Source organism: Pinus tabuliformis, chromosome 2_2, assembly GCF_031772625.1.
Source record: "Pinus tabuliformis cultivar Carrire ecotype Pingquan chromosome 2_2, CPIR1, whole genome shotgun sequence".
Taxonomy (NCBI): domain Eukaryota; kingdom Viridiplantae; phylum Streptophyta; class Pinopsida; order Pinales; family Pinaceae; genus Pinus; species Pinus tabuliformis.
The window spans coordinates 1,207,805,305-1,207,822,945 of NC_142300.1; positions in this window are offsets into that span (position 1 = coordinate 1,207,805,305).

Here is a 17,641-nt window from a genome sequence, read left to right on the forward strand (position 1 = left end):
TGGATACTTTCTCTCAGCATCTTCTCAACTATTTTCACTCCTCCATCAACTCCCTTTATTACTCTTGTCACAACTTTCATACCTTGCGCCATCTTCGTGCTACCCCTCTTTCTAGTGTGATTTTTTGACTTTGAGTTTGAAGTTTAAGATTGCAAGTGTGTACCTCCTTTCGTCCTATGAGTTTAATGGAAATATCATGTTACATTCTTTGTGAATATGGTTTATTTCTTTTCATCTTGCAGATGTGTTTTGTTTAAAGAAAAACTCTTTAAACGTACGTTTTTAAATCAGTAAATATTATTTCATAACATCTTCTTACATCACATAAAAAACAAAGACCAAGTGGAAGGAAATTTATCCTTGTAATACTCCCACCAAGAGCACTATCAAACATAACCATGGTGGAGATATAATCTAAATGATCATCATTGAATACTTTATTATTCACAATGATACACATTTATAATACATTGGAGTGACCCTTGGTTTCATATTCCAAGTGGTCTCTTGGACTTCCTTTGACTGTTCAGCTTCCACACCAACCCTTAGAGGATTAGGTGTCCAACATTCCCCCCTTAATCCAAAGGGGTAAGTATGAGTCCAAGAAGGGGGTTGTAATACAAATTGTACAAAAATGCATGGTAACACTAGGTTGAATATGCTCTTTGAAATGTTGGTATAAGGGGGTGGTTTATGGATGACCACCAACTCTGGAATGCTTATTGCAGTTCCTGAAACTCTTCCAAGTATGGCAAGAAGATGGAATCTTCTGCTAGAGGAAGTGTCCCTAATGATTTGGAGAAGGATACCTTCAACCTCAAAAATGGAGGTATACAACCTGCGGTGGTTTAAGGATGACCACCAACTCTGGAATGCTTAATGCAATTCATGTAACTCTTCCACAACTGACAAGAAGTTGAAGTCTTCTGCTAGAGGAAGTGTCCCCAATTCTTTGAAGGGGGAGAAGCTCAACCTAAAAAGGGAGGTCTCAACCCCACATAGATGGTTTAAGATTGACCACCAACCGAAGGAATGCTTTGTCTCTGTCTACAACTCTGAATCTAGTATGGAAGGTTGTGGCTCAGGCTCGCTTAATGTGGCTTTGAAACTTGTAGATGACCATCATTTTCCCCCTGTCAGATAAAAGGTGAGAAAATGGAGAAAACTTAGTTGCAAGACCATTTAATAATCTATAACAAGTTCTAACATATGACTGAAATATCTTCTTGGTTGTTGAAGCCCATTTCCAAGAAGCGATCCATTCAATATGAATCTTTGTTCTTGCAGGAGGCTTGTTTTTGAAGCATCCATGTGAAGAATGAGTGGTTTTATGATAGTGCTCACATGGATGAAAATCAAAACAATGATATTTCATATGGCTAACTCTGTCACAATGTTGGCATTTAACAATATGTTGTGGCTATTATGGAAGAGGAGCAGAATCTGGAACAGTTGAAGGTGAACTGTCATGAAGAAACCCATCACTATGGAACTGGATGGGCTTTGATTAATCTGGAATATGAAAGGACACATCCTTGTCATATCCAAGACTAGTTTTGTGCTTGTTATGGACAAGCTCTTCCCAAGGTCTAATAATTGGCTTGGGAAGTGCAGACTAAGCCTTTGCATCTTTCTGCACTTCTACTCTTGAAATGGGTACTACATCTACCATTTCTTGTTGTTGATGGGTGTCATGATGCTTATGTTGTTGTAACTCACCTTGCTGAAGCTGGGATTCAAGCTGCAAAAATCAATCTTTTCTTGTGCATTTTGTAAGCAGGTTCGAATGTATGTGAGAGCGATTTTGCTGACTTTTACCATATCATCAACAATGGATTGTATCAAGGTATTCAATAACTCTAATACATTATTAATTCGAGCCATTTGAAATATAAAATACACCCAACACTATTCTCAATTTGACTTGTCTATATATCAGTCTTGTGCGTTGATAATGTCACGATACCTTATGAAGAGAATTCTAATCTTTAGAAAATTTTGCCGAAGAAAATGAAGTCTAACATCCAAATCCTTTTGTGAATAAATCCAAGATATCAATGACCAACTTCATATCCTTCTTCATTCAATGTTTTTTGAAACATTGTCACATTTCCATATAACAACTCCCAGATTTTAGTTCCTAAACCATATCTTCTTCAAAAAGAAAATCAAGTGACAATGACTCCAACCTCCTGCATATGCTCTATGTGAACATGGCTCGATGGAGGCTTAGAGGCTCATAGAGAGCTCGATGAATGGCTGGATAAGAATTCTAGTGTAGAGGAAGAAACAATGTTGGATTGACAAAACCATCTTTTAGAGATATCGATAGCCCAAGAGTGTCTGTCGAATGAAGGGACAAATGCCTTGAATTTTGAAATCCAACAAGAGAGCACAGTCCTGCACTAGCAACAACTTCGGAAGAAACTGATGATGCCTGGTGGAAAGTGTTGTGAGTTAGCCTAAGGGAAGGAATTCGACTTGGGAGTGCCACGGTTAACTCGTGGATGGGAAAGAAAATGGTAATGCAGCATGGGGAGGCTCAATGGGAGAAATCAAATTAGGATCTGACAACATAACTATAGTAATTGTGATATATAGATATATATATGTGTGTGTGTGTGTGTGTGTGTGATATACTATGACTGTCAAGCCATTCAAAATCATTCAATGTAACAGGTGATGTCATGCCACAAGAGGAGGAGGTGGGTGGGAGGGCATGGACAATGTTTATTATATAACAGATAACGTTATCTTTGGGAGTTGGGATACCATGACAGGTGAGGAACATTATTCTATGAGGAAACTGGAGCAGTGGGAGTGTTGTATCTAAAAACACACAGTCAAAATGAAAACTGGTGGTGTGGAAACGTGGAGTAAGTGTTATATGACATCGTTCAATGGTCAGGAATGGTGGTTTTTCCCTTCAAAGCAATGGTGGTATGTCAACGTTTATAGTTAACAAAGAATATGACCCATTATCTCCATCTTTACGAGGTTAACCGAACCAGCAGACAAAACAACTTGTTTAGACCATTCAAAGCCTCATTTGCCTCCACCAAGCATTCCGGGATCAGTCTTCAGTATTACAAAACTAAAAATTAAGATCAAACCCTAGCTATTTTCCAAAAGAAGCAACTATTTTTTGCAAATTCACAAAACAAAATGCGTCAGACACTATTTAAACTATTCATAGATTCATTTGGCTCTACCACAAATTCTGGGGCAAGTCTTTTCCAAAAAGACTCGAAATATTCAGTTTTGACTCTTAAATAGCTCATAATCGCTAGTTTTCTCCCTCTAAATCACCAAATTACATCATTAAAAGGCTTGAAATGATCCCCTTCGCCATCAACAATTCAAAATATACAGTTTCCACCATTAAATTCTCAAAATCACAACAATTTTCACATTTAAGAAAAATTACAGCCGCTTCAAAGGATTTGACCCCTAAATTTCATAAAAAATGAAGGACATTACCTTATTTTGAGCCTCCGACCGTCAAGCTCTCAAATCTTGAAGCTCCAGCAGGCCTTTGCGCTTTGTTTCCTGTTATCATTGATGTTGTTCATTTCTATTATGTTTCGGTTTACTCTAAATCTAAATAGGGGTCGAGTGACACAACGAGAGTTTTTTTACTTTCACAAGAACTGCTTCAACGCATTTCTCAGGAAAATAAAATTGCAGAATATACACTAGGAGCATGGACTTGGAATTAATGTACAACTAAATGTAGAGGTAACATTTGAATGAAGAATGGAGAAAGAGCGCACAACTTCCATTTGTTTGCAGGAACAGGTTTGACAATTTTCCTCTTTGCAGTCACAGGGGTTGGTCTTCTCACAACAGAGGAATTGAAAATTTGACAGAGGTAACAAACTCTATTTTCACAAACGCCCAGAATGGCATAAAATCCACAAGGAGGAGAGCATTGGTATAGAAAGGCCACACATCATGGCTCCAATACCATGTCAAACATAACCATGGTGGAGATAGAATCTGAATGATCAACATTGAATACTTTATTATTCGCAATGATACATATTTATAATACCTTGGAGTGGCCATTGGTTTCATATTCCAAGTGGTCTCTTGGGTTCCCTTTGACTGTTGAGCTTCCACACCAACCCTTAGAGGATTAGGTGTCCAACAAGCAGACGTTAGCCTTGAGGGTAGCTGATAAACTTGACAAACAAAAGAATAGAATAGATAAGAAAACTAATAACATTGGGAGGAAGTTTGCAATTTGATGTTTAGCCGGATGTACTTTTAGTTTCAAAAGGTATTTGACATGTGATTTTAAAAAATAGAATGTAAAATATAATATTCAATTTAAATTAAAAATGATTATTTTCTATTTATTTTTTACTAATTTGTATAAATTGTTAATTAAAAAAAAACACATTACTAATATGAAATAGATAAAAGTGGAATTCATGAGATGTAAGAACACTTTAGCAATAAAGTGTTGTGTTAAAATATTTTTTTGGTATAGGTTATTAAAAAAAATGTGAAAATTATCCATTGGGAATTTCAAATATAAATAACTTTAGATATAAACAAATGTTACGTAGTAGCTAGTATGTGCTGCTTAGTTTAAATATAGCTAATTGGAATATGAATCTCTTAGTTTATTAAAGCCTCCATAAAAAAATAGAAATGAAAGTGAAAATGTTGTGCTAAAATGTTGCTTTTTAGTGAACGCTCTACCTCATTTGTTGTAATGAAGCTTTATAACTCAATGAGATGTCAATTCCAAGAAACTTGTTTTGCACAACCAATTGTATTCCAAGAAACTTGTTTTGCACAACCAATTGTCTCTTACAAATTTAATAGGAATTGTACATGATTGATATTGAGTTGAATGCAATTTTGTTTGTAGCAGTGAAGGCATGGGAATATGAAACAAAACTTTTAACGTTATCTCTCAAATCACTTCCCGTTTTAAACAAGACTTCCTACCTCATTTGTTGTAATGAAGCTTTATAACTCAATGAGATGTCAATTCCAAGGAACTTGTTTTCCACAACCAATTGTCTCTTACAAAGTTAATAGGAATTGTACATGATTGATATAGAGTTGAATGCAATTGTGCTTGTAGCAGTGAAGGCATGAGAATATGAAACAACAGTTTTAATGTTATTTCTCAATTCACTTCCCGTTTTAAATAGGACTTCCTTCTTTTGTGGTGCAAACTGGAGTTGTGATGATCTATAATTTGTGATTTGGCAGTAAATTAATTTTTAGCTTAAATTGTAAAGAAAAGTTAATTAATATTTATGAATAATTCATAATAGCAATTGTTTTACTATTGATTTAACAACTAAATTATGACTAGCACAATTATATAAATTAAATCACTAGTACCTATAGATGTATATCAAAACACTTAGTTTCTAATCAAAATATTGAGTTCTTAAAACATTTCGTATCGTGGAAAAAAAAAAAAAAACATTTAAAAAATTGAATTATTAAAAGAAATAGAATATATCGTTATCCCTTTTCAAATATTTTCTAAATATTATAATTTTGTCTATGATTTGTAATTTAGTATTAAAATAGATGAATTTGAAATGACCACTTTAAATAAAACCAAGAATAAAGTTGCACTAGATTAGATTGCTTTAACAAAATTTACACATTAACTTTTTGCATGGTAACTGAGACCAATTTTCCATGTTTGGTTCAAGGAAAGAAGATAAAATAACTTTAACAAACCAATTTAAACATGAGTAATTGAAGGCTAATCTCTCAATAAATGATTAACAATCTCCATATGGAACTTCAAAGTGGGATCTTCAAATCCTTTGATGTGCCACAACAACAAACATTAAAGAAAAAATAAAAACAAAAAACAATTTCTTGAATTCAATTTTTTGTTATTAGATCAATTTATTAAATTCTTGATATACTTGGAGGCAAAAATTATAAAAACTATGCATAAATAAAATTCAACAAAGTTGGGGAAAAATGCTCAAAAAATCCTAAAAATTAATAACTATACAGAAATAATTTTTCACAAGATTCTAAAAACAAATAACTAATTACCATAGTAGTTATTAATCATAAAATCCATGTTTTATTAATATCATTAATGTACTTGAAATTGAAAATAGGGGAAAAAAAGTATAAATCAAATTAAAAAGTAATAAAACATCACATTTCAAGTCATCACACATTAATTTCCCATTAAGGGCGTCCATGGGACGTATGTAGGGGTTAAATTTGACGGGTACCTCTACCCATCATGGAATTTTTTTACGACGATTTTACTTTCAAATTTCCCTTCACATGACTTTTAATATTTACTTTAACAAGTTTTATAACTTTTGCAAATTATATTGATAATTGTTTTTATATGAAAAACAAAAATGGTGTACTGGTGCAAAGTTTGAACTCAATGCAACTGAATTTTGAAGAGATTAGGGTAAAAAATAGCATAGATTTCCAAAATAGGTTTCCAAATTTTGTTTTTGGGTTTTTTCTCAATAGAAAAAGTAGATTCTTTCATTATCAAAACATAAGAGTTTATATTAGCTGAAGTCTTTCTCACTCGTAATACGACCAAAAACAGAGAAAAGAATTGCAACTAAATACAAAAAATATCCAATGCCATATATCAAGGGGAAAACCACCCCACAAAAGAGCAAGAAAAAACAACAGAGAAAGCTTAGAGTTTGTCAAGTAAAAAGGAGACAACTATTATTGGCTCCTATCCCCAAATGTAAGCTAAATAATCATTATTATTCAAAGAAAACCATACCACATGGAATTACTAATTAGTGCTTTGTCTTTCAATCCTATAAAATACATAAATCTGTCAGACCAGGGGGTAACTCCTCAAATCAAATCATATTATTCATTCAGGTTGTTCATTATTATATACAAGAGGGAGAGATTGTTCAGTTCATCTCCTGATGACTCTTCATCTTCTCTATTATTTATTTACACTAATTATATTTGTTCACCCAATCCCTATGATTAGGTGTCAACATTCCCCCCCTTAATCTGAAGGGATGTTGGTGAGTCCAAGCATCGTTCTAAATCTTTCAAGCTTTTCTCTTCCAAGCGCTTTGGTGAAGATGTCTGCAATTTGTTCATTAGTGGAACAATGGAAGAGATGGATTGTTTTGGCCTCAACATGATGTCAAATCAGATGATATTTAGTATTGATGTGCTTCATTTGATCATGGAACTTTGGGTTCTTGGCCAACTTTATTGCCGAGGTATTGTCAATCATGAGTGGAGTCGATTGTCCTTGTTTTACATGTAAATCTTCAAGAATTTTCCTAAACCACACAATTTCTTTTGTTGCCTCAGCTACTGCCACATATTCTGCCTCTATTGTGGAATCTACTGGAACTGATTGTTTGCGTGATCTCCAGGAGACAGACTCATAGCTTAACCTGAAGTTGATACCCCAGTTTCTTTGTCTCCATCAAAGTTTGGATTAGAGTATCCAATCAAGCCAGAGTCTCCCACTTGTGTATACTTGATTCTAAAGTCTTAAGTTCTGTTCAAGTACTTTAGAACTCTTTTTGCAGCAGACCAATGCCCCTCACAAGGCTTTTGCATAAACCTGGACAGGATTCCAACAATAAATGAAATGTCTGGTCTAGTAGTAGTTAGGTAGTTGAGACTTCCTACAAGCTGTCTATACTTTGTTGCATCCTCAAATTATTTTCCTTCAATGGATGTGAGCTTTAAGTTTTGTTCCATTGGAGTAGCCAGAGGATTGCATTCTGTCATGCTAAACCTGTTCAACAAATCTCCAATGTACTTCTTTTGAGAAAGGAATATGGACTTCGGATGTTGAGTTACTTCAGTACCAAGATAGTAATGAACATAGCCCAAATCAGTCATTTTAAAACCTTTCCTCAATTCCTTCTTTATGGATGCAATTTAGCTCTCATTGTTCCTTGTCATCAAAATATCATCTACATATACAACAAGATATACAATTGTTTTGCCAACCTTCTTGACAAACAAAGTTGCATCATCAAGATCATAATGTTTGAAATTGAGTTTCAGAAGATGCTCAGTTAGTTTTTCAAACCAGGCTCACGGTGCTTGTTTGAGGCCATACAAGGATTTCACAAGTTTTCATACCTTATGTTCATGTCCTTTTACAGCAAATCCTTCAGGCTGGGACATAAAAACATTCTCTTTTAGATCTCCATTCAAGAAAGCATTTTTTACATCCATTTGATGGACTTTCTAACCGTTCTGAGCTGCTAGGGCAAAGAGTGTTTGGATGGTAGCCCATTTTGTTGTGGGGGAAAAGGTCTCATCATAATCGACCCCTTCCTTCTATGCAAAACCTTTTGCCACAAGCCTCGCTTTGTGCTTTTCAAGTGAGCCATCAGCTTTATACTTGTTCTTGTAGGCCCACTTGCAGCCAATTGGTTTGGTTCCCAATGGAGGATCAACCAGCTTCCAAGTGCCATTCTTTATCAGGGAATCATACTCCTTTTGCATCGCTTCTGTCCATTCATCATGAGAAGCAACTTCTTTGAAGGAATTTGGTTCAAAATCTGTAGACAAATTCAATTCACAATCATAAGAAGCATCCATATCAACAGGTGAATCAAAGTCTACATCACCTCCATTTTGCCGGTTTGAATTTCTAGTTCTTGTCTTTCCAACCTCATCAGGATGAACACTTTCAAGTGTCTTTGTCAGCCGCTTTAGGAGATCTTTCTCAGATGGTCCAGGTTGCTCCGTTGATTGAGTTAGGACTGAATCAAGATTGAGTCTCCCAATTCTGTCAATCACATCACTCAAAGTATCATCCGTTGTTGGAGCTTCATGTGGGGGAGAGAGTGCTTCAGAAGAAGATTCCACAGGTTGATCTAGTATAGGAATCCCCCATTCAAGATGTGGAATCTGATTATCAAATTCTTGAAATGATTTTTCATTTTCGAATCTATCCAAGCGATCAAGTTGCCGCTCAACAACATTGTCAATTTTGGATGATTCAAGAAAGATTACATCTCTAGATACAACAAACTTTTTATTGACTTCACCATAGAGACGGTATGCTTTGGAGGTGTTTGAATACCCCAAGAAGATACACTTACGACTTCTTGCACCAAGTTTTTTTCTATGTACCTTTGGTATCAAGGCATAACATGTGGAACCAAAGACCCTGAGATGCTTTACCGAAGGATTGTGCCCATACCACATTTCATAAGGAGTCTTGTTTTTAATAGCATTAGATGGACATCTATTCTTTACATATACAGCACATAGAACTACATCAGCCCAAAACATCAATTTTACATTTTTGAAAAACATCATGGAGCATACCATATTTAAGATTGTTCTATTCATTCTTTTAGCTACTTTGTTTTGTTGGGGATTATAAGGCACAGTTGTTTGATGTTTGATCCCATGTTGGCGAAGATAGTTTTAAAGTCATTTGAAGTGTATTCTTTTCCATTATTAGTTTTCAATCCATGTATGAAAGTTTTTGAATGTTTGAAAAGCATTAGATTTGTTCTTCAATAAATAAACCCAACACATTCTAGTGTAGTCATCAATAAATGTCATCATATATTTATTTCCATTTGCAAAAGGAACAGGCATTGGACGACATAAATCTGAATGAATGAGTTCAAGTTTTCTATGTGCTCTTGAATGTGAATCATGAAAAGACTGTTTGCTATTCTTTCCTAGAATTCAAGCATCACATTGCTTAAGTTTCCTAGGAATTGTAGGCAAACCAGTAACACCATTTTTCTTCAACAAGCGGAGGATGTCATAGTTAAAGTGTCCAAATCTAGCATGCCATAATAAAATTGATGGAAATGTACCTTCTTCATAATGAGAATTGTATGCAAAATTTTGTGCACGAGCAGAGGTACCCTGCAACTTGAGAAGCCTTTCTTCTTCTATACCCGTCATGACAAGTGAATGGTCTGAAGCTTTTCTCACCCCAAGCTTTCCATCAAACATATGAATGGAGTGTCCTTGCTGGCAGATGTGGACCATGGACAACAAGTTTCTCCTCAGCTATGGGAGATATAGAACATGATGTAGAAGAAAGTCTGGAAGACCAGGCAATTTAAGCCTGATTGTGCCAAGCCCTGATGGCTTGAGTTTTGATTTGTCTGCAAAGTATACTACTCCATCAAAATTCTTAGTAAATTCTTCAAAAAAATCTCTTCTAAAAGTCATGTGACAAGTTGCTCTTGAATCAAGTAACCAATCATTTTTCTAAGAAGCATGTGAAGCATTAAATAAGTCTTCATTTACTCCAATATTACAGTGTGCCACAACATAGTGAGCGGATTCAGCTGCTTTACCTTTGTCTTTGTCATTAGTTTTACCTTTGGGTTGGTTTCTTTCCTGCTCAATTCTATCCCAAGGTAACTTGCATGTGGATACATCATGTGATCCATCTCTTTTGCAGCGTATGCAGTGAAAATTTGACTTTTCTTCTTGAGAGTGTCTACCCCCTTGCCTCTGAAATTTCTTCCTCTTCCTCTTTGAGCACCTCTTCCTCTGGAAGAATCTTGAGCAAGATTATTTTCTCTATGAGCAAGGCACACAGCCTCTTCAGAAAACTCAAGAGCTGTCTTCTTGCCAAAATCTTTCTCTCTTTCAGCAAATTTTTTCACAAGGGAGTCAAACGTAATATCTTTGAGGTTTCCATTTGCTTGCAATGACTCAAGATAATTTGAGTAATTGGGATAAAGGGCCTTGATAAACACTATCAGAGGAATATCCAGTTCAACATTAGTGACTTTGATATCATGCATTATAGATTTTACTTCTGATGCAAGAGCAAGAGGATCATTATTTTGTAATTCAAGGGTTAAAAGTTCAATCATGAGTTGAACAACTTCAAATGCAGAGTGTGAGTCATAGAGTTCCTTCAGTTTTTGTAAGGCTTCGAAAGCATTTGAAAATGGCAAAATATGGCGACTCACCTCTTCATTTACTGATGCTGCAATCATTGCATAGGCCTTGCTGTTCTTATTTTCCCAAATGGCAAACTCCTTGTCTGAGGTAGGTTGTTCTAGCTCTTTGTCTCCATCTCCAACACACACTTATTTCGACAACTCATTGAAAATTAGGGTGTGTTTTATCTTCCAGGACCACTCAAGATAGTTCTCCTTGCTAGTGAGAACTACTCCCACAATAGATATGATTGAATGCATTGTAACATCTTTGTATTATGGAAAAAAATACTTCTGCTGCAAAATTTTACTCCTAAAAAATCTGATTTTGATATATGAAGACAGAGGTATTATGGAAACGCAGTTGAAATAATACCAAAATAGGTAAAAATTCTTAAATCAAAGGCAAAAACCCTAAAACTCCAATCAGGCGATCAACATGACTGCCCCGCCTACCTCCTTGATCTTCTTCTCAGCCAGTGTAGAAATAAGCTTGGCCTTCACAGTGATGGGTTGCGAGGGTAGCTCGCCCTTACCCAATACCTTAAAAAAAACAACAAACTGAGTGACATCTATTAAAGGAGCACTATCGGGGGTGGCCTTGGCCTTGACGTCCTCGGGTACCAGAGACCACAACTTGTCAATATTAATGATAGGATAGTGATAATGGTTCCTCAGCTTGTGGAAATGCCTCATACCAACCTTACCAAAGTAGCTGGGACAACGTTATACATGGGTGCAACGGAGAAGCATATGCATATCAGGAGCAGGAATAGCGTATGCATATCAGGAGCAAGGAGTAGCGTATGCATATCACGGCATCACCTTTCTCATGTCACTCTACAGTCAGCCCTCCATGACTCAACTGTGAATGACTTGGGCTCTAATCCTTTTGTTGCTATGTTTGGATAGGATATGGACCTTGCACGCTCAATCAAAAAAGTAATGGCGACATGCGTAGCGTATGGAGGTGGGCAAGCGTTAGTAGAATAATAGCAAGTCGCAGGTGATATGAGAGAGATGTCAGTCCGCAAAGGATTCAAAACATAGGCAGAATAGGCAGAATAGAAGTTACAAATTAAAGAGGGAAGCCAAAAATGGCACTCGCTCTGATGTCATGTCAAACTAGGAGGTAACTCCTCAAATCAAATCATATTATTCATTTAGTTTGTTCATTATTATATACAAGAGGGAGAGACTTTTCAGTTCATCTCCCGATGACTCTTCATCTTCTCTCTTATTTATTTACACTAATTACAGTTGTTCACCCAATCCCTATGATTAGGTGTCAACAAAATCTCTTAGACAATTAACTTATTTACTTGTATCAAAAAACCAAAATTTAATCAATATATATAATGATTATTATGCTATAAATATGTTACACTATTTATTTTAAATTTTTGTTTACATTTCCCAATTTTTTATAAAAATTTCTTCCCCTTTCTTTAAATATATATAAAAGAAAATCTAATAGATTTTATAAGTTGGTATATTTTTTTACGTGCTTTTGAGATTTCAACTCAATTATTTTTTCCTTCTGAGAATGTAACAAAATTTAAACTCATTAAAAAAATAAAATGTAACAGATAGAAAATCAATATCCGAAAAACAAGCATAGATAACTGTCAATGAATTTGACATTGGCCATAGTATAATTATACCTGAACAAAGCAGCCGTGGAAGTAGAGCCTCAATAATCCTCATGTATGTTGTCATGCGCTGCCACACTATTGACTCGAACGATGCTAACTCATGCTATAGAATGTCCAAGAAACACTGGCCACAGGAGATGGCAGAGAATTGATAGCACAACCGTAGATCACAAACACGCACATAATAACAGAAACTTGGCCATGTCGACCATAACTTTGGCTTGGCTTTGATTTGAAATAGATTCTTCGATCCTACTACGTTATATGAACATCGAGTGTTATAAGATGCAAAAATTCCAATCAAAACCAGAGCCAATGCATGTTTGGTAATAAAATTATCAGACTCCTAAAATGTTTTGCAAATTAATGACATTAAACGTGGTAAGATAAATATCGAATAACGGACACAAAATTCTTCGATATTGTAATAGCAATCCAATATAAAAGTGGATTGGCAGGCTTACTCGATTCGAATGAAGGAAATCGACCGACCTTTCAAATGCATGACAACTCTCATTGCCACGCTGCATTTATACTTGGCAACTCCTAATGTCTAAATCACATTAAATGCACTTGAATATCAAGTATTATCGGACATGCGTTGTACTTTAATTTTTTCATGTGAAAGATAAAAATATGTATAAATATATTCTTTTACTCCCGATAAAATTAATATATCTGCTTCTCAGCGATTCAGAGCATCGGCAAGCCAAACAAGGCAGAAGGATTGGTGGAAACAAGCCAGAAACACATTTACAGTTGCATGCCAGTTGGTGTAAATAAATAAATATATAAATAAGTATAAAATTTGAAACTTCCAACCTTTTCATATGCTTGTCATTTTGACTTTTTGTAAAATTATTTGCACGTTAACAATGACATTTTTATTTTAGAATTAACTGTATTTTACAGTTAAAAATGGCAAAAACGGGGATACTGGCATCAATTTTAAAGCCTGGACGTATGTATTCATCCATAACGTGGAATCCGTAGATATGGCGCATATATTAGGGTGACTGGTCAAAATAGAAGCTTCCTGTATTGTATTAAATAAATTTCAATATGTATTGAATTATTATATTGGGGTTATTTTTTAGTTTATTTGAATTTAATTATTTTATTTTCTATGATGAATTATATTGGATGGTTGAAACGGGTACACTCAAAACAATATTGATTTTTATTGAATTTTTTGTATTTGCAACTTATATATAATAATAATAATAGATTGATTAAATTTTAAAATACAAATTCTTTTTTAATTGATATATAAGATTGATAATTTTAATCTCAGTTTTAATTTAATTATCAATAAAAATTATTCTAAAAGATTATGGAATTAACCTCAACGATTGACAAAACCCAACAATCATGTTAATTAGTGAAAAGTACAAGTTGAACTTCATAGTGATGGTGTACAAGGTGATGTATAAATGTAATGTTGGAGAAGCTCAGTCTATAGTTGAATTATCTTCGGGTATGTTGTGACTATTATATTGTTGTCAATTTAATCTCTAAGATTGTTCTTGTCATGATTATTGATGATGCCAAGTAAGGAACGTATATGAACAAGTTGTTGTCGTTCAACTATAGCATATTGAGATTTTTAGCTACCAAGTACTAGGGTGTTGGGTGAGAAAGAGATGTGCAAGTGCAGAAAAGTCTTGACAGTGATCGATGATGGAATCCATTAAATGTGTAAAAGACTATCAATTGTGAAGAAAATCTATCGATGATTTAAAGATATCGGGCTATCGAGATGTTGAAAATCAGAGATCGAGTTATTCATGCAATCCTCCAATACAAATGTCAGACCTTAATAAAGCACAATAAGTAGGCAATCCATAGGGATTTCTTCGATAATCAACAATTATTCCACACATTAGCGGGTCCAATTAGTATTGGAGTTTCAACACTTCCCCTTCACCTCCTATTCACTCAATCCTTGATGTCTGGTATCTCAGTGAAGAAATACATAATAGTAACTAAACAGGAAGAACTCCATGTTAAGTAACAACCTTGTCACTTTCTACTTGCATTTCGGGGGGGAGAGGGGGGAGAGGGGTTGACTTGATATCTTGTGATTGTAATAACCTGTTGTCTCAACAACCTATCATTGATAGGTCAATCACATACTACCTTGTGCACTTAAGAAATTTTCATCCAAGCTGCTAGTAACCACTCCCATCGACCTCGTATCCAAGTGTTGGGGCTAAAACCTTCAAATCCTAAATTTTGGAAACTCTCAACGAATCAGAAATGTTAGATTTATATGTTTAATTTAAAAAATCAAAAATCAAAAAATTCTTTGAACCTGTAAGTATCCATCAGGTTAAAAAAAATAAAAAGTGAAAAATTTCTTAAGACCTCCATGTATCCATCCCTTAATTCTATCAACTAATTTGTGAATTAATGAGTTTGTAAAGAAAGTATTTCTCATTTAAATGTCTAATGTATTTCATAGATTTTATATAATTTTTTCAATATCCAATATGAATTCACTCATTCTAAGACCATGCACATAATAAGTCACCAAATGTTTTCATGAGTGGCAACAAAAATAATAATGAATATGATTACATAAAATTCATTTAACACCACCTAATAATTAACTCTGACGCAAGAAAACTTGTCTTCATACACCAACAAAATTTCAAGTGTAGATACAAAATCCACCTAAGAGTTAGATTTGGATTTAATTAATAAAAGAATTCATTGGAAAATTCAATTGGGGTTAGTTTGAGTGGTTGGGTGGAATAGTTTTTATCTTCCCCACTCAGGTTCAAATCCTTGTTAGTGACATGATGAGATATAATGCCTTGATCAATATTGTTGTAATGACTTTGTTCCTATGAATATTTAAAAAATAAAAACAATTATTGCAAAGGGTTTAAGCGAAATGAAGGTAGGATATGATTGTAGATTTACATTTGAATTTGCAATATCAACCATGTGTTATCACAACTAGCCATGTTTTATCACAACCACAACATATAATTTCGATGATTAGTAGGAACTTGGGTTGTAGCTACAAAATTCATTTAATCACTTAAGCATCATGTAAAGAAAATATTCAAACATTCATTTGGATGTCTTGTAAAACTGAGTTGAAGAATATTGCAAAAAAGCATAAACAAAAATAGTTTCTCACAATTACACTGTTGAAATTGGCTCAAATATGGAGGAGGGCTAGAGGAAACATCAATGCAGAAAAATGTCCAAGTGGTTTTGTGAGAGACATTCTCTATTGCAATTCAAACTAAGCCCTAGTAGGCCATCTATGTTTATAGCCAAATTTTAGAAAAAGGGAGAAAAGGAGAAGGGAAATGGTTTGATCACCAAATTGGCTCGGACTAGTGCCTTGTCCTTGAGCTATGGAGTCTATGTGCTTCGAAATTTGTTCAAAATAGTCTTCAAGGAGGCTATAAAATGATTCCCCAGAAAACATTCTCTGACGTTTATTCTACTCCACTAGGAACATTCATCTACTTGTTATCAATGAGTAACATGCACAAATTTTCATTATAACATTCAATGAAATTCAACATATAGGGCATGAGAGAACAAGAGCTAGTTACATAATTTCCACACATTAGACATTCTTTCATAAGAAAAATTTACTTACAAGATAACAAGGGATATATCCAAATCCAAGATCAAGAAGATGGCTCCAAGAGAATGAAAAATTCAGCTCCAAAAATATCGAAATGCATCAACAGATATCCAATAGACAACCAAGAAAGAAGTGCAAAATTCTCAATAAGAGATATCCAAGTCCAAGTGATGATCAATGAGAGAAAATGCATTTCTTATATTTATATAATCCTCTAAGGGACTCGAATGGCCTAATTTAGCCTAATGATTCCCCTAAAATAAAACAATTGAAAAATATTAATACTTTGGTGACAAGCCCACCAAATAGCTCCACAATAAGAATAATTAGCCTCTCAAGAGGGCCAAAATTATAGAAAAGTAGTTGGAAGCATCGTTGGAAGGCCATGTTACCACTCAAACTAGCAGGGGTCCTAGGAGGGGGTCTTGAAGGGGAACTACTAGGTTAAGGGCAACAATGGAGTGATAGCCCATTGTCACCTCAACTAAGGCTCCCTTCTCTTTACAAACTTTCACTGATTGGAGGAGATCTAGTATAAAGAGGAATCACTAGATGAATAGGTCAATAAGAGGGTAAGGAGTGATTCCTAAGGCCTATTCACAAGAGAGATGCAATTGTATGACTTTCTTGCTTAGGAAGCAAGGTAAAGGATCTCTAAGAAGGGATAAAAGGATTCTTGAGGCTAGGGTTTGGAAATATATCTTGTAAGTATGATTCCTAGGCCTAGAAACCCTTATGGAGAATTGATCTTTGTATGATCTTTGTGGAATTGGATATGTTAGGCTGCAGGACCACATGAGACCAAGTGGACCCATAATTAGGTCAAGAAAGTGGAATTGATTACTCAAGGATGGGCTTGACCATATTGTGGGTGAGAAGAGGGTCAATTGAAAAATATTCTTGGAATAAAGTGCAATGATCCCAATGAGGTTACTAGCCAAGGGAAACCTAGGGCAAGAGACGACCCTTGGGTTAGGGCTTGCAATATCTTAAGATCCCACTATTGGAATTTCATGAAATTTGGAGGGCCTCCAGAGGAAACCCTATGCAGTAATGGGCAAGATATTGAAGTGTTTTGATGGCTAGAGCATGAGATAATTGATGCCTTAGATGACCTATGGAGGCTAGGCCTAGAAAGAGGAGGAGAGGTGAGAGAAATATGCATTTAAAGTGATCACCTATGGAAGGAACATCCCCTTATCCTTTAGGGAAGAGGTTCACCCAATCAAGGAGGTCATCAAGCAACTTTAAATGGCATTAGGGCATGTGAGAAACTAATTTCTTTATACCTCAATACATAGTAAATGATGAATTATTGAGGTATATTTGACAAAATAACCTCTAGGAATATTCACCCTTTATACATGGCTCATGCAATGATGGAACGCTATAAAAGAACAAAATTTCCACAATTTTGTAGAAGAAAGTAGTAAATTATAGACTTGTATAGAAAAATCTCAACAACATTC